The sequence below is a fragment of the Haematobia irritans genome, chromosome 5, assembly GCF_050003625.1.
Source record: "Haematobia irritans isolate KBUSLIRL chromosome 5, ASM5000362v1, whole genome shotgun sequence".
NCBI classification, from domain to species: domain Eukaryota; kingdom Metazoa; phylum Arthropoda; class Insecta; order Diptera; family Muscidae; genus Haematobia; species Haematobia irritans.
This window is the reverse complement of record NC_134401.1, coordinates 102,276,071-102,295,342: the sequence shown is the minus strand read 5'-3', so window position 1 is coordinate 102,295,342 and position 19,272 is coordinate 102,276,071. Positions and strand designations below refer to the sequence as shown.

General features: G+C 29.4%; 1 protein-coding gene across 1 annotated transcript in view; it reads right to left on the bottom strand.

Annotated features, from left to right (window-relative positions):
- Positions 1-19,272, bottom strand: part of RYa (RYamide) — a 108,144-nt gene that overhangs the window by 37,099 nt on the left and 51,773 nt on the right. The window lies entirely within an intron of this gene.

The window sequence follows — 19,272 nt, the reverse complement described above, 5'->3', positions numbered from 1 at the left end:
AGTTCTTGGCACCTTTTTCTGTAATACAAATAATATTGAAGAAATTATTCACTTTTATAAATTTTTTTAAATTTTACCTTTCGGAGAATCGAACCGAGGACCATACAGTTTGTAAGCCAACACACTATCCACTGGGCTACGTAGCAGTTATAGTCACCAGCAGATAATTATCTTTATACGATACATTTATACAGCATAGTTTGCAGCGCCCACGAGCCCATGCAAACATAACATTATTTAACAGAAACATACATTTGTTTGCCACGTGGAGCAGTGGTTAGCATGTCTGCCTTGCATGCAAAGGGTCGTGGGTTCAATCCCCGCTCCGACCGAACACTTTTTTTTTTAATTTACACATTTATATTTATACTATATTAAATTTTTATAATGAAACTTCGAAATGTGGGTTATTAAAGTCAGTAAACGAAATTGACTGATTTTTTGATAAAATATTATTTTTTTATTGCAAAAATAACAATTTTGTAACAAAAAACAGTTTTTGGTACAAAACTTTAAAATTTGGAAGGAATTCAAAAACTCAAACAAAAGAAGAACGTGGAGTCGAGTAAAAACATACATAACGAGAAGAGTTTTATACTTCGCTCGATATTATAAATTAAAAACGTACGAATAGATCACAACTCTTGCTGAATCAAATTGGTTATGACAGCAACAATACATTAATGAAAATTTAACTCCGTACAACCACAGAATTTTGATCTCCGCCTTAAAATTGAAAAAAGACAATAAAATTCAAACGGCCTTTTGTTTGAGAGGAATTGTTCAAATAAAAAAACTTGGTTGTGATGACCTGATTGCTATTGAAACTATAGATAAACTGAATAGTCTTTTTCGATAAAATTGTTATAATCACCTGGCTAAATACAAAATTATTTTTTATATTTTTTCGTTATTTAATTTTTATACTTTGCCCTTGTTTATTAATGAATCATTTAATGTCTTTTTTTAAATATCAAAAATTTATAATATGTTTTAGTATTCAAAGTAAAGTTGCTCTGTATTATATATATTTCCGCATAAATGGTTGACCCAAATGAAGGATGTAGTAGTTCCATGTTGAGTGCAACTGCAGTTCTAAAGATTTTGTCTAATTCACACCGAGGAATGAAGTTAGTCCTTCTGAATGCCCAAAGTCTTTTGAGGAAAATGGATGAATTCAGATTTATGTTTGTTAAATCAAATGTTGATATCATATGCATATCCGAAACGTGGTTTCGAACGGATATACCAAATAGTTTTGTCGAACTTAATGGATATAACTTGTATCGCGCGGATAGGTTGAGACATGCTGGTGGTGTAGCAATATTTGTTCGGAAAGGCATACATGTAAAGTTTATTTGTTCGTCACCACCTGATAGTACAATGGAATATTTATTCTTGAGTCTTACTAACAACAATCGACAAATTTTGCTCGGCACTGTTTATCGCCCCAACAAACGAGTTGATGTTATCCCACTATTAGATATTCTTAGACCAATCTCCTTACGCTTCCAGGAAATAATCATTACGGGTGACTTTAACTCCAACCTTTTAGTGGAGAGAAATCTGATTGAGGAATTCAATACTTTAGGTCTGTTCTCAATAAACGAGACAGTACCTACTCACTATGGAAATACCACCAATACTTTACTAGATTTATTTCTTTTGACCCATCCAGATAACTGCATTTGTTATGACCAGTTATCATCATCGCTTTTTTCCAGACATGACATTATTTTTCTGGCATACGATTACTTTGTGGAGCAAATGAGTGAGACAGTCACATATAGAGATATTAAAGGCATGGATTATTACGAACTCCTAAGACGTGTTGACGAGATACCATGGCGTGACATTTTCTATTTACAAGGTATAGATGACAAGACTGATTTCTTGGAGCGTCATTTGAATATGTTGTATGAAGAAAATGTGCCACTTAAAACTAGGATCTTACGCCCAAGTCAACAACCTTGGTTTGATAATACAATACGAAGTGCCATCGACAAAAGAGAAGAGGCTTACAGGAGATGGAGACGTTTTAAAACGGTTAGATTACATGAGGTATTTAAGAAACTTAGAAGAGATGTCGTAAGACTTGTAAAGGATGCGAAGTGTCGTTACTTTGGCGAGAGGTTTAGATGCGCTATAACCAGTCAACAGAAATGGCGTCAAATAAGAGATATAGGTATTGGAAGAGTAAAAGCCGAGAAATGCGTTGAGGACCCCGATGAACTGAATATGAGATTTCTGGATATTAATATTCCTTGTGTGCGATCAGACTTACAGGATAGTAATGAATTCACTACTTTTGAAAATAATTTTTCCTTTTACTGTGTCTCTGATAATGACACACTACAATCAATACTTAGCATAAAATCAGACGCTAAGGGTTTGGATAACATGGATCCCCGGTTTGTGAAAATCATTCTTCCATTGATTTTACCGTATATTACGCACACATTTAATCATGTCTTAACGACTTCTACATTCCCCAAAAGATGGAAGATTGCGAAGATAATTCCTATTCTGAAAAGCAGGGGTGAATATAGACCCATATCCCTTTTGCCATTCTTGTCTAAGGCTTTGGAGAATATTATGTTCAGACAGATGAATGATTTTATCTTGCGCAATAATCTGTTAACTGATAGGCAATCGGGATTTCGCACTGGTCGTAGTTGTACTACGGTACTGGCCGATATGGTTGAAGGTATAAGGACGATCATTGACCGTAATAAATTGTGTTTTTTGTTGCTTCTGGATCATTCCAAAGCATTCGATACTGTGTGTCACCATATATTAATAGCAAAACTGAGGCGATCTTTCGGGTTTGATTTTTCAGCCTGTGCACTTTTATCTTCCTATCTAACAGAAAGATGTCAAGTAGTTCTGGCTAATGAAAAATACTCGCAACCCATGAGTCTAAGTAGAGGAGTGCCGCAGGGTTCTGTTCTAGGCCCCTTGCTCTTCTCGCTCTATATTAATGATATAGTGGAGGTCTGTGACGGTTGCGATGTTCATATTTACGCTGATGACGTACAGTTATGCTTTTCTTGTGAAACTGCGGATATTATGGACTGTGTAAACGGTATAAATGCAAAACTTATCGAAATCAATGATTGGGCAGTGAATAATGGTCTAATGCTTAACCCAACAAAGACAAAATGTTTGGTAATATCACGAAATACAGTCGATTTTACTACATTGCAACCTGTCACTATAAATGGATACGACGTGGAATATGCCATATATGCTAAAAATTTAGGTGTTATCTTTGACAACAATTTATCTTGGAACAGACATATAGAGATTACAATAGGAACTGTTTATAGTATGCTTCGGGCTCTATGGTCTGTCCAGCACTTCATACCGACTGATATCCGTGAGGTGATTGCCAAGTCATATTTAGTTTCTAGAATAATGTATTATTGTGAGCACTATGCAAATTGTGACTATGTACATAGGAGAAAATTGCAAATTTTATTTAATGATATATCCAGATTTGTTTATGGTGTGGGACGTTATGATAGTATATCTAATGTTTCTTCTCAATTATTTGGTATGACCTTTAAAAATCTGCTTGGTTATCGATCTATCCTTTTGCTACATACAGTAATCAATTCTGCCGAACCTAACTATCTATTTCAAAGACTAAATTTTTCTCGATCATCTCGATCAAAAACTATTGTTCCCCCAAGGACACGGTATATGATATCTGATAGACAGTTCTTTGTGTACGCAACTCGACTATGGAATAATCTACCTACTCATTTGAGAAATATCACTAATCATCAACAATTTAAGAATAGACTGAAAAAGCACTTTACTTTGATGTAATAATTACAATTTAAAATTCAATTCAAATTTTTTTTAATACATTTTTGTAATAATTTTATATATAGAGAATTTTACAATACAATAACTACATTTTTAAGTTTAAGTATAAAATCACTATATTAATTAATATTTGACACATTTCTTTATGTAATAACTTTTTATACAGTACTTACTATAAGGTTAAACTTGCTGTACTGATATGGAAAAATAAAGAATCAACATCAAAAAAAAAAAAAATTATAATATAAACATAAATTTATTTAGGCGTGAACAGTTTTTTACTAGCATTTAACACCATCGCTCTAAAATGCCTTTTATTTTTCTTTAATAATTCATTTTAAAGAAAATAATCTTTTTAAATTGTTTTAGCTGCAAAACTCGAACCCGCTTTTATATTTGAAGGTGTCCGTCAACTCCTCGTGGACTACTTATTAATAAAGAGGAACTAAACTTTGTTTTTATACATTTTACTGTGTAATTTTTCACTATTTCCTCCTTATTTCATTTTACTGTCCCAACTCTAAAAAGAGTATAGTGCCCTTTCGTTATTTTGATGAAGTCCCCTGATTTCTTTTAACGAACCAAGAAAAAAATTGTGCCCATAATGCCAAAATAATAAACAGAACACATGTCCACACATACATAACATAAAATGCTGCTCTCAAGGCGAAAACATATGCTGTTGGTTTTTCAAATGTCTATTCTCTTGGTTCCGAATGTCCATTCTCTTTATTCAAATTAAATAATATTTAGACTTAATCATATCAAATTTTTGGCCTTATCATAAAACAGTTTTCCGAAACAACATACAAGCGATTTCACAGAAATTGTTCTCTTTCGATTCTTTCGCTGTGTTATGTTGATATCAACTCTCCCGGTTTCCATCTCTATTTCTTTCTCTATACTCTCTCTGTTGCTTTGAATAAAATATCACAACATATGTATGTTTAGTCGAAATTTGTAAATTTATACATGTTTGCATTCACACATATGATTTTTATGAAACATTCATGCCCCAAACATAATATATTCTAACATATTAACATAGATGTCCCAAACATTTAGTGTTAGTTTAGGAACATTACATGTTTGCACTTAAATATATTGTGTTTTAAAACTGTGCCCGAAACACATTTTGTTTATATCGGAACATATGAAAAACATATTTTTCTAAGAGTGTAGGAATAAAATGTTCTATAGAAATAAAATTTTGACAACATTTTATATAGAAATACATTTTTTACACAACTTTCTATAGAGATAAAATTTTGACAAAATTTTTTATGGAAATAAAGTTTTGACAAAATGTTCTATAGAAATAAAATTTTAACAAAATTTTCTATAGAAATACATTTTGTACACAACTTTCTATAGAAATAAAATTTTAACAAAATTTTTTATAGAAATAAAATTTTGACAAATTTTTTCTATAGAAATAAAATGTTGACAAAATTTTCTATAGAAATAAATTTTTTACACAACTTTCCATAGAAATAAAATTTTGACAAAATTTTTTATAGAAATAAAATGTCGACAAAATTTTTCTATAGAAATAAAATTTTAAAAAAATTTGTAAACAAATTAAATTACGACAAAATTTTCTATTGAAATAAAATTTGGACAAAATTACCTTTAGAAATAAAATTTTGACTAAATATTCTATAGAAATAAAATATTGACAAAATTTTCTATAGAAAATTTTTGACAAAATATTCTATAGAAATAAAAATTTATAGAAATAAAATTTTGACAAAATTTTCTATAGAAATAAAATTTTGACAAAATTTTCTATTTTTGACAACATTTTTCTATAGAAATAAAAAATGTTCTAAACAAATTAAATTTGGACAAAATTTTCTATAGAAATAAAATTTGGACAAAATTATCTTTAGAAATAAAATTTTGAAAAAATATTCTATAGAAATAATATTTTGACAAAATTTTCTATAGAAAAATTTTGACAAAATTTTCTATAGAAATAAAATTTTGACAAATTCTTTAGAAATAAAATTTTGACAAAATATTCTATAGAAATAATATTTTGACAAAATTTTCTATAGAAAAGTTTTGACAAAATTTTCTATAGAAAAGATTTGAAAAAATATTCTATTGAAATAAAAATTTGACAAAATTTTCTATAGAAATAAAATTTTTACAAAATTTTCTATAGAAATAAAATTTTTACAAAATTTTCGATGGAAATAAAATTTTGACAAATTGTTCGATAGAAATAAAATTATGAAAATTTTTTATAGAAATAAAATTTTGGGAAAATTTTTTATAAAAGTAAGATTTTGGCAAAATTTTCGATTTTTTTTCGAAATTTTATATCAGGAACTAGCGTAACCCGGCTCGCTTCGCTGCGCCTCCCAAAGCATATTTGCGTTAACTTAGTCAACAATATCCTTCGATCTGAAAGAAAATTCGAAAAGATTTGAACTCTTTTAAAGAGTAGGGTCAGGGAAAGTCTGGCACAAAAACTGAAATACTGATTAATCACTCCATGGTGTCCACACATCTGTCCCGTACATTTCAAAAAAATCGGACTACTTGGTTTTTCGTTTATATACAGAAATAAGGCGGTTATGCAGATGTAAAACGGACCGTCCTAAAAAACATCGGGTGGGGGTGTTCCCTGTCATCCAGTTTTTTTTTGTTTTTTAATTATTCGTATTCAAATCGTTGGACAATCTTCTACATTTCCTGTGAATTTCAAGCGTGATTTGTAAAGAGGAGGTATAGTTCTCCTCAACATACCGTCCAATAAATAGGAAAAAGTAAAAGTACTAAAAAATTTATCATATTAACATTTGTTAAAGTGTTGGACACGGAGAAAATGTGTTTTCCAAACATATACCGGAAAATGAAGCATCCTCTACGTTACCTGTCAAATTCATGTAAATTTAAAATTTTTAAGTAAAAAAGTCTGTCAGAAGCCTGTGGAAAAATCATAAAATACACTCAAAAAAAAGTGAACTCTCTATTTCACTAAAGCCATATTAACTTTATATTAGTTCATAGAATCATTATGTTTGGAAAAAATTTATTTTAGTCAAATAATTTTTTGCGTATGTTAGTTAAATGAACTAAAAAACGGGAAAAAGTTATACACAAATAAAGCATAAAGATTTCCTAATTTCGTATTTCTTACAAAATAGTTCATTATTTCTTTAAATTTGTAAATTTTACCAAAAATGTGTCCATCATGAACTTCGTATGTCACTAAAGACATTCTTGCAATTTTGAACTCCAAGATTTGTCTTAAAACTACAAAATTTTCTTTAACTACTGAAAAAATTTAGTTATGTCTAATAAATTTTCTTGAATTTGTCGAAAAATATTTACTTATTTTTGCCATATCGGAGTGATGCCAGCGCTTGTAATACCGTTTAGTTAAAATTTTCTAACAAAGTTCCAAATTTTCTAAAATTAATCGAAAGTTATCTTTCCTGGTGGGTTCACTGTTTTTTCAGTGTATGTACCGAGTTCCCATTTATAGAAAATCCTCTATATTCTATTTTCAAAAAATCGGGCCAAAGGGAACCCCCGTCCTTCGCTCCTTCTCGACCAGATATCGTAAATTCACGTATCCTATATTCATTTCACAAACTACCCAACATCGCTATTCTCCTTGCCCAACCAGACATCGAAAAATCATGTTCCCTGTATAAATTTATTCATCTTATCTCAATTTCAAGTAAATCGGAGAACGTTAGATTTTGCTCTATTTTTTTGTAAACGGACGTCACTTTCCCTGCAAATTCCAAGAAAATCTGTAAACTTTCCTTCAAGTTTCATAGTGTGGGCCAAGGAGAAGGTTCCCCTCCAAATATCCAAAAATCAAGTACATATTGATTTCATAACCTTCCCCTACGGCCTTTGTAAAGTTCAAGTAAACTTGAGAATTTTAGGGTTTTTTCAGTTTCAGAGGAGGTCTTCCTATCCGTCCCAATATCGAAAAATGATATAGCGTATTTTGTATAGACGTCCCAGAAAATCTGAAGCTAACTATAAGCCCAAATTTTAAACAGCAAGTCGAGGGGAGGCCCTCTTCCCTTCCGAGTATCACAAACGCAGATATCCATTATAATAATATAACCTAAACCACATCCTCTGTAAATTTCAAGTAAATTGGAAAAGTTTAATTGTTTCACGATATGTATTTGAGGAGAAATTAGGTCTCCCTGTGTCCTTTTATTTTTTCCAGAGCAAATATTAAAAAAAATCATATACCTCATATAAATTTCATAATCTCTCCCAAGTTCTCCGTAAAATTTCAGTAAGTCGAAATTTTAGTTTTTATACCCCGCGCCACACTGTGGAACATGGTATTATAAGTTAGTGCATATGTTTGCAACACCCAGAAGGAGACGAGATAGACACATGGTGTCTTTGGCAAAAATGTTCAGGGTGCGCTCCTGTGTCGATATAGCCATGTCCGTCTGTCCGTGAACACATTTTTTAATCAAAGTATATGTTTTGGCTCAGAATAGAACTCTATTGATTTTGGAAGAAATCGGTTCATATTTAGATATAGCTTCCATATATATTTCGCCCGATATGGACTTATATGGTCCCAGAAGCCAGAGTTTTACCCTAATTTGCTTAAAATTTTGCACAAGAAGAACAATTAGTACTGTAGTCAAGTGTGCCCAATTTTATTAAAATCGGTTTAGATTTAGATATAGCTCCCATATATATCTTTCGCCCGATATGGACTAATACGGTCCCTGAAGCCAGAGTTTTACACCAATTTGGTTGAAATTTTGCACTAGGAGTACAATTAGTAGTGTAGTCAAGTGTGCCAAATTTTATTGAAATCGGTTCAGATTTAGATATAGCTCGCATATATATCGTTCGCCCGATTTACACTCATATGACCACAGTGGCCAATCTTTTACTCCGATTTAATTGAAATTTTGCACAGGGAGTAAAATAAGCATTGTAGCTATGCGTGGCAAATTTGGTTAAAATCGGTTCAGATTTAGATATAGCTCCCATATATATGTTTTTCTGATTTCCACATGGTGTCTTTGTTCAGGGTGCGCTCCTGAGTCGATATAGCCATGTCTAGGCCGTAGTTTTAGTCCAATGGACTTCAAATTTGGCACAAGTATGTGTTGTGGCTCAGAATAGAACCCTATTGATTTTGGAAGAAATCGGTTCAGATTTCGCCCGATATGGACTTATATGGCCCCAGAAGCCAGAGTTTTACCCTAATTTGCTTAACATTTTGCACAAGAAGAACAATTAGTACTGTAGTCAAGTGTGCCAAATTTTATTGAAATCGGTTCAGATTTATATATAGCTCGCATATATATCGTTCGCCCGATTTACACTCATATGACCACAGTGGCCAATCTTTTACTCCGATTTAATTGAAATTTTGCACAGGGAGTAAAATAAGCATTGTAGCTATGCGTGGCAAATTTGGTTGAAATCGGTTCAGTTTTAGATATAGCTCGCATATATATCGTTCGCCCGATTTACACTCATACGACCACAGTGGCCAATCTTTTACTCCGATTTAATTGAAATTTTGCACAGGGAGTAGAATTAGCATTGTAGCTATGCGTGCCCAATTTGGTTGAAATCGGTTCAGATTTAGATATATCTCCCATATATAGCTTTCGCCCGATTTACACTCATATGACCACAGAGGCCAATTTTTAACTCCGATTTAATTGAAATTTTGCACAGGGAGTAGAATTAGCATTGTAGCTATGCGTGCCAAATTTGGTTGAAATCGGTTCAGATTTAGATATATCTCCCATATATAGCTTTCGCCCGATTTACACTCATATGACCACAGAGGCCAATTTTTAACTCAGATTTAGTTGAAATTTTGCACAGGGAGAATTAGCATTGTAGCTATGCGTGCCAAATTTGGTTGAAATCGGTTCAGATTTAGATATAGCTCCCATATACAGTATGTCAAGAAAGTCTTTTGACATTGCCAAATATTTCAAATTCTAGAAATAATTGAAATATTAAATATTTTATTAAATTTTTAATTCTGTGTACGTATGTATACTTTGCAAAATACATAATAAAATATTTTTTTAAAATTTCATTATATTTAATTTTGGAACAAAACATAATTTTTATCCCATTGTCAAAACACTTTCTTGACAAACTGTATATGTTTTTCTGATTTCCACAAAAATGGTCAAAATACCAACATTTTCCTTGTAAAATCGCCACTGCTTAGTCTAAAACTTGTAAAAATGACTCTAATTTTCCTAAACTTCTAATACATATATATCGAGCGATAAATCATCAATAAACTTTTGCGAAGTTTCCTTAAAATTGCTTCAGATTTAAATGTTTCCCATATTTTTTATTAACATTGTGTTCCACCCTAGTGTATTAGCCGACTTAAATTTTGAGTCTATAGATTTTGTAGAAGTCTATCAAATTCTGTCCAGATCGAGTGATATTTAAATGTATGTATTTGGGACAAACCTTTATATATAGCCCCCAACACATTTGACGGATGTGATATGGAATCGAACATTTAGATCTACAAAGTGGTGCAGGGTATAATATAGTCGGCACCGGCCGACTTTAGACTTTCCTTACTTGTTTCACTGTACTTTAAACAAATCGGACAAAGGGTTTCGACCAAATGTCGAAAAATAAAGTAGCTGTTCTTTGCATAGACGCCCCCTTCAACCTTCCCTGAAAATTTCAACAAATCGGATAATTTTGTTCAAATTTTCAAAAAGTCGGTCAAGGGGGGAGGTCTCCCTTCCCGTTCAAATATTAAAAAATCAGGTTCCCCATAGCAAATTTATAACCTCACGGCGTGTTCTCTGTAAATCTCAAGCAAATCAGAGAATTTTTGTTTTTTTACTGTACTTTAAACAAAGCCCGTATAAAGGGGTGGTTCACCTCCGCGACCGAATATCGAAAAAATAAAGTAGCGGGTCTTTGTCTAGACATTACCCATAACCTTCCTTGGAAATTTCACCCAAATCACCAATTTTGAAAAAGTCGGGCAAGGGGGATGTCACCCTCCCCCACCAGATATCAAAAAATGAGGTACTCTATTTTCACCACATGATTACCCTCTACGTTCTCCGAACATTTTTCATGTGAAAAAATTAAATTATTTTATCACAAAAACAACTGCGAATGCAAAACCGTGGATATCGGTTCTTGCGTTCTGGAGTTATTGCGTCAGGAAGGAAAACACGTGTTATTTTTATATAGTGTTAGTAGAAGATAAATTAGATCCTTCTGCATGATACAAAAATAGGTTAGCTTGAAATGTTTACTTTCTCTGGTAGAGACTTCATCATCAGAAGAATCACATGGATGATATCTTATGTGCTTTCTGTTATAAATTACGTTCTATTCTTCCTTACATTTATTCCAAAATTAATTGGCCACATTATCCTAATGCTGTTATTGTTTCGACCACTGTTTCACACAATTTTTTCACTGGTTCTTGTGATAAAATATTTGTCGTGGGAATATTTTGAAAACAATGGGGGAACAGCTTGTTCCTTCACCTTTAACGAATAATAGTTCCAGTTAATTGCAATCATATAGACATTTATACATGTTGCTCATATCCCATTGTGTGAAGGTGTGTCCCTTAGAAGTGAAGCTTAACAATCGGTTAAATGTTTTGGCATGAAATGAAAAAACAGAAAAACAGATTAAAGTCCTACACAGGCTAAATGGCCTAGCGGAAAAAATGAAACCAATTAAGGATTTTCGTTGGCCTATTTCATACAACTTTGGTCATGATCCAAAAGCGTGTAGGTAGGTTAGTTTATTTTTTTCGGCTAATCTTAATTACGAAATAAATTTAAATTTATGCCTGTATCGTCATCATCCGGACCATCAAAATTAAACAAAGTCGTTGGTTTTCCAGATGTGTATTTTAGTTTGTGGTTTGAAGGTGTTTTAGGGTTTACTCTAGATCTTATCTACTCTTAGTTGTAAAAGATAAATTTCAATTAGCCCAAGGTGTTAATGTCCATGTATTGTTCTTTTGGAAACCAATTTTAATGGTTTGGCTTTATTTGATTGTCTGCTATTGAAAGGAAATTAAAATCATGGTCATTGCCAATAAAATAAGGTTGACTTTAGGTTTGTCGATTTTATTGAGTGATTAATTTGGTTAATTATTGCCGTGGTGTAGTATTGCGAAATATCTACTTTTATTAGTGAGAGCATCCCGCAGAGGATTTTTCTATTTTGTAAATATTAGAAAAATACGACTGTTCTATCATTCAACTTTTTAAAAGTTTTAAAAATTGATTTTAAATTCTATAGCTTTTGCCAAGGTCTATTTATCGACCTCTTGAAATCGAATGAGAGACATTTTGAAAATTTGAATTTTAGTAAAAGTGAATTTTTGACTAGGTTGACATGGATTAAAGTGAACGACTTTTCTAAATTTTAAAAATTCCTTACATTTTCAAATGGGACGACTAATATTTTGGTTGATATGTGTTTCATTACTAAACAGTTCATCCGACAGGAGAAAGATCTACTCCAGAGACGATTCATTTTATTGTATATAAGCTTATAAAAGCATTCTACTCTATTCCATTTAGAAATAAATGTATTCGTAATGGAATCACGATTACCACTCAAGCCAAAAATAATCTACCCAAAATTTCGAAAAAATTTTACCGAAAACCTACCAAACAAAAAGATCTTATTTTGTCAAAATCTTATTTCTATATTTTGTTTTTTATAGATTTTTTTTTTCAAGATTTTATTTTTAAAGAAAATTTTGCCAGCATTTTATATCTATAGAAAATTTTGTCAAAATTTTATTTCTACAGTACATTTTGTCAACATTTTATTTCTATAGAATTTTTTTTTCAAATATTTATTTCTATAGAAAATTTTGTCAATTCTTTTCTAGAGAAAATTTTGTCAAATTTTCTATAGATTTCTATAGATTTTTTTCTCAAATATTTATTTCTATAGAAAATTTTGTCAATTTTTTCTAGAGAAAATTTTATCAAAATTTTATTTCTATAGAAAATTTTATCAATATTTTATTTCCACGAAAAATTTTGTCAACAGTTTATTTCTATAAAAAATTTTTATTTCTATAGAAAATTTTGTCAATTTTTTTTCTGGAGAAAATTTTGTCAATTTTTTTTTTATTTCTTTAGACGATTTTGTCAAAATTTAGTTTCTATAGAAATTGTTGTCAAATTTTTATTTATATCGATTTTTTTTTTCAAAATTTTATTTTATAGAAGATTTTGTCAACATTTTATTTCTAAAGAAAATGTTGTCAAAATTTTATTTCTACAGGAAATTTTGTCAACATTTTATTTCTATAAATTTTTTTTAAATATTTATTTCTATTGAAAATTTCCTCAATTTTTTTCTAGAGAAAATTTTGTCAAAATTTTATTTCTATAAAAAGCTTTGTCAATTTTTTTCTCTAGAGACAATTTTGTCATTTTTTTCTATAGAAAATTTTGTCAAAATTTTATTTGTATATAAAATTTTGTCAAAATTTTATTTCTATAGAAAAATTTGTCAATTTTTTTTTCTGGAGAAAATTTTGACAAAATTTTATTTCTTTAGACGATTTTGTCAAAATTTAGTTTCTATAGAAAATGTTGTCAAATTTTTATTTCTATCGATTTTTTTTTTCAAAATTTTATTTTATAGAAGATTTTGTCAACATTTTATTTCTAAAGAAAATGTTGTCAAAATTTTATTTCTACAGAAAATTTTGTCAACATTTTATTTCTATAAAATTTTTTTCAAATATTTATTTCTATAGAAAATTTCCTCAATTTTTTTTCTAGAGAAAATTTTGTCAAAATTTTATTTCTATAAAAAGCTTTGTCAATTTTTTTCTCTAGAGACAATTTTGTCATTTTTTTCTATAGAAAATTTTGTCAAAATTTTATTTCTATATAAAATTTTGTCAAAATTTTATTTCTATAGAAAATTTTGTCAAAATTTTATTTCTATAGAAAATTTTGTCAAAATTTTATTACTATAGATTTTTTCCCAAATATTTATTTCTATAGAAAATTTTGTCAATTTTTTCTATAGAAAATTTTGTCACAATTTTATTTCTATAGAATATTTTGTCAAAATTTTATTTCTATAGAAAGCTTTGTCAATTTTTTTTTTCTAGAGACAATTTTGTAATAGAAAATTTTGTCAATATTTTATTTCTATAGATTTTTTCTCAAATATGTATTTTTATAGAAAATTTTGTCAATTTTTTCTAGAGAAAATTTGATCAAAAATTTATTTCTATAGAAAATTATGTCAAAATTTTATTTCTATAAAAAAATGTTTCAATATTTTATTTTTATAAAAAATGTTGTCAACCCAGCAAAAACTCTTATTACCAGGTATGAATACAAGAATGCCTGCGCCAAATAGGTAACAACTTCTTCGTACATATATCAGCAGTATTTTTTTTTACTTCATCACAAGCATACCAGATCTCCAAAAATAATAGATTTACTAAAAATAGAATCAAAAAGTGTGAGTGAGTTGCCGCTCTCATATCTATTTATAGATTTTATTCTCTCTTATTCTCTGTCTTTTTCTACTCCTTTCTCTCCCTGTGTTTATATTTATCCTACAATTTGTACTTTGAAACTCTCTATGACGCCAGGAGGAATCGAAATCAGACCTGTTGTTTTGTAATACAACACACTATACCCTACCCCATGGCATGGATTTATTCAATAATGTAATTTTGCAATAAAAATGATGTACTATACAACTTAAAAAACAAGGGTATATTTTATTGGGATTATAAATTAATATGTTGCAATTTTTTTGTGGAATGTAATTTTCGCTACTATTAACGGTGCCCACAATCTATGTAGAGGTTATTCTATTTTAAAAAATGTCAAGAAAAAGGCAAAATTTCAACAAAAATTTTATTAATTAATATTTAAAAACCCAAAAAAATTAAAAATAGAGTATCAGCAGGATTCGATCCCAGACCTCAAGATATGACTTTAATTACTGGTATTAGTAACAGGAATCACTTTTGGTCTACACAGGTAAGTTATTATTTTTAAATCCCAGGTAATAATAAAAGTAGTAAGTTTTTGATTACGGGTATTACTGGAAGAATCACTAGTGCTTACCCAGTTTTTGCTGGGAACATTTTATTTCTATAAAAAAGTTTGCAACATTTTATTACTATAGAAAATTTTGTCAAAATTGTATTCCTATAGAAAATTTTGTCAATTTGTTTCTAGAGAAAATTTTGTCAAAAATTTATTTCTATAGAAAATTTTGTTAAAATTTTATTTCTATAGAAAATTTTGTGAACATTTTATTTCTATAGATTTTTTCTCAAATATATATAATATAGAAATAGAAAACTTTGTCAATTTTTTTCTAGAGGAAATTTTGTCAAAATTTTATTTCTATAGAAAATTTTGTCAAAACTTTATGTCTATAGAAAATTTTGCAAAAGAAAAAAATGTTATTTCTATAGAAAATTTAGTCAAAATTTTATTTCTATAAAAAAATGTGTCAAAATTTTATTTCTATAGAAAATTTAGTCAAAATTTTATTTCTATAGAAAATTTAGTCAAAATTTTATTTCTATAGAAAATTTTGTCTACATTTTATTTCTATAAAAAATTTTGTCAAAATTTTATTTCTATAAAAAATGTTGTCAACAATTTTAATTTCTATAGAAAAAAATTTTTAATATTTATTTCTATAAAAAGTTTTGTCAAAATTTTATTTCTATGGGGAATTTTATCAAAATTTTATTTCTATAGATTTTTTTCTTAAATATTTATTTCTATAGACAACTTTGTCAATTTTTTCTAGAGAAAATCTTATCAAAATTTTATTTCTACAGAAAATTTTGCCAAATTTTATTTCTATAAAAAGTTTTGTCAACATTTTATTTCTATAGAAAATTTTTTCTAATATTTATTTCTATGGAAAATGTTGTCAAATTTTTATTTCTATAGAAAATTTTGTTATAAATTTTATTTCTATAGAAAATTTTGTCAACATTTTATTTTTATAAAAAATTTTGTAAAAACTTTATTTCTATAGAAAATATTTTGAAAATTGTATTTCTATAGCAAATTACCTCTTAATTTGCAAAAATCTACCATTTTTGGTAGAATTCTAACTGAGGCAACCGTGAATGGAATACAAGCGGGATAGTATGGAATACAAGCGGGATAGGTGTGCCATATTTGGCCTTAAAATACCTCTATGTTTCCAATTTCAAGCAAATGGGATAAAAATTGCGGTGTGTTAGATAGGTCTTATGGGGGCTTTAACAAAACCTGGACTTATACACATCATATTCAGAACTTCTATTTGTGGACTTAATATATCCGTTTATATAAGGGCTATATCAAAACCTGGACCATCTTCCGACTTGACCTATGAACAAACAAAAAAAGAATCTCTGCCAAATTTCAGGACTATAACGTCATTAGTGAAGGCAGCAACTTGATTACCACAGACAGACAGGCAAACGGATACGTCTTACAATCTCTCACTGAGCAAGAATGCTTTATATAATCGGAACTCGATATTTCGAGCTAGCTCTAGCCCGTCACATCAGACTCATTTAGACTATTCAGTCCATTGTGATACCACAGTGGTGAGCAACTCTCCAGCTCAAATAGAAATTATACTAACATACGTCTCAAGTAAAAACATCTTTAAAATAAAAATTTATAATTTTAAAACCCCAAAAAGTCTACCATTTTAAGGATTTAAGATTTTATTAATTATTACTTATTACTTATTAAAGTCAAGTCGACCTTAGTCACACACAATTTTCTTTCATCCAAAGATACCTAATTTTAAGTCGAACTACTTTACTATAAGGACAAAAGGACTTCATTGAAAAGTTGATCGACTTTTGGACAAGACAACAATCTTTATTTCAAAGCAATGCGTCTTCTGTGCAAAGCAACATTCGCATTCGTATTTTAAGGACATAAAATCTTTGGCCACACGACAATATTTTTTTCAGTACACAATACGCAGAGCCACTTTCGAGCAGCGTGTGATGGCTTTGTCGGCCATTTGAAGGCCATAATTCGTGGCAAATCGATACTAAAATTGGATGTTATAGCGCTTTACTTTGTTGCATTATGTATCAGCCACCCTATCCAAGTATATGGGCTCCAAAACGAATTCATCGGAAAGTTTATGGACTTTTGGACGATCAAAAAAACTTTATTTCAGAGAAATGCGTCTTTGATGGCAAGCAAAATTCGTATTCGTATTTTAAGGACATAAAATCTTTGGACACACGGCAATTTTTTTTTCAGTGTAGGATTGGGAAAATTTTATTTCTATAGAAAATTTTGTTCATTTTTTTTTTCTAGAGAATATTTTGCCAAAATTGTATTTCTATAGAAAATTTAGTCAACATTTAATTTCTATAGAATTTTTTTTTTATTTTTAAATTTATTTCTATAAAAGATTTGTCACAATTTTATTTCTATAGAATATTTTGTAAAAATTTTATTTCTATAGAAAATTTTGTCAACATGATATTTCAATAGATATTTTTTCAAATATTTATTTCTATAGAAAATTTTGTCAATTTTTTTCTAGAAAAAATATTTGTCAAACTTTTATTTCTATAGAAAATGTTGTCAAAATGTTATTTCTCTAGAAAATTTTGTCAAAATTTTATTTCTATAGAAAATTTTGTCAAAATTTTATTTCAATAGAATATTTTGTCAATTTCTTTTTTTGTATAGAAAATTTTGTCAACTTTTTATTTTTATAGAAAAATTTTTTTCAAAATTTTATTTCTATAAAAAATTTTGTCAAAGTTTAATTTCTATAGAAAATTTAGTCAAAATTTAATTTCTATAGAAAATGTTGTCATAATTGTATTTCTGTAGAATTTTTTTTCTTCAAAATTTATTTCTATAAAGAATTTGTCAAAATTTTATTTCTATAGAATATTTTCTAAAAATTTTATTTCTATAGAAAATTTTGTCAATATGATATTTCAATAGATATTTTTTCAAATATTTATTTCTATAGAAAATTTTGTCAATTTTTTTCTAGAAAAAAATTTGTCAAAATTTTATTTCTATAGAAAATGTTGTCAAAATGTTATTTCTATAGGAAATTTTGTCAAAATTTTATTTCTCTAGAAAATTTTGTCAAAATATTATTTCTATAGAAAGTTTTGTCAAAATTTTATTTCAATAGAATATTTTGTCAATTTTTTTTTTTGTATAGAAAATTTTGTCAACTTTTTATTTTTATAGAAAAATTTGTCAAAATTTTATTTCTATAGAAAATCTCTCACTGATCAAAAATACTTTATATAATTATATTATCTTTGGCCACACGACAATATATTTTTCAGTGTTAGGTCTTATGTTTGCAATAATCAGAAGAAGACGAGATAGCTAAATATGTGTTCGGCAGATATGCTCAAGACCACTTCTTATACATTTTTTGTAAAATAAGTTTACAAAAAATGTATTGTAAACTTATACACTCAAAAAATAAGTTTACTTGGATACAAAGATTTTGATCTTCCCTTAAGGATTTTGGTATTGATTACGAGGTAAAAACGAGGCTTTTTTAAAATGAAGACATTTTTAATTGCTTTCATCTTTGAAGACAAAATGGTCCCTTTATAATATTTGCCATAAGAATTGAGTGGTTAATATTTCTAAGAAATGGGTGGAGAAACTGATGGATGGGTAACCAAAGCTAAGCGCAATCAAGGACCCATATTTCCTCTAGGATTATTTTCCCATTCCTATACTTTGACTACGTAGTAGAGGTGTGCACGTGCCACGAAATTGTCGTGACACACGAAAATTTTCGTGACTCACGCGTGAGTTACGCTCAGGACAACGGCGTTAGTGCGCGTGAGCGTGATTAACCAACCCAATGTCGTGCGTGACCGTGATTCACGAAAATAATATCTTGGTGAGCGTGCGTGAGTAACGAATTTCGGAAAAACACGCTCACGAAAATAATCCCGCTTACGAACATAAAATGCTTAGGAGTTGAATTCATTTAACATATAATTTTAGTGACATCCTAGGTGTTAAGAGTTTTATAACGCTCTCGATTTGCATACTCATGTTTCCAGTCATTTTCTATAGGTAAATTACCCATAAAATTATTCGTGAGTCACGAGATTTTTCGTGAGTCACGACATTGAAGAGATTTTCGTGCATGAGTGTGCGTGAGTACAAATATTCTTTTCGTGAGCGTGCGTGAGCCTGAGTCCTACCAAAAAACATCGTGCGTGAGTGTGCGTGAATAAGATTTCTCCGTCGTGAGTGTGCATGAGCGTGAGCAAAATATTACTCACGTGTATACCTCTACTACATAGTGGTTTAGGTTATAAAAATTGGAATTTTCCTTTAACTCCAATAAACAAAAAACTCTGACATAATGTCAATTTTAAAGCCCATCGATTATGATTGACAATTGACA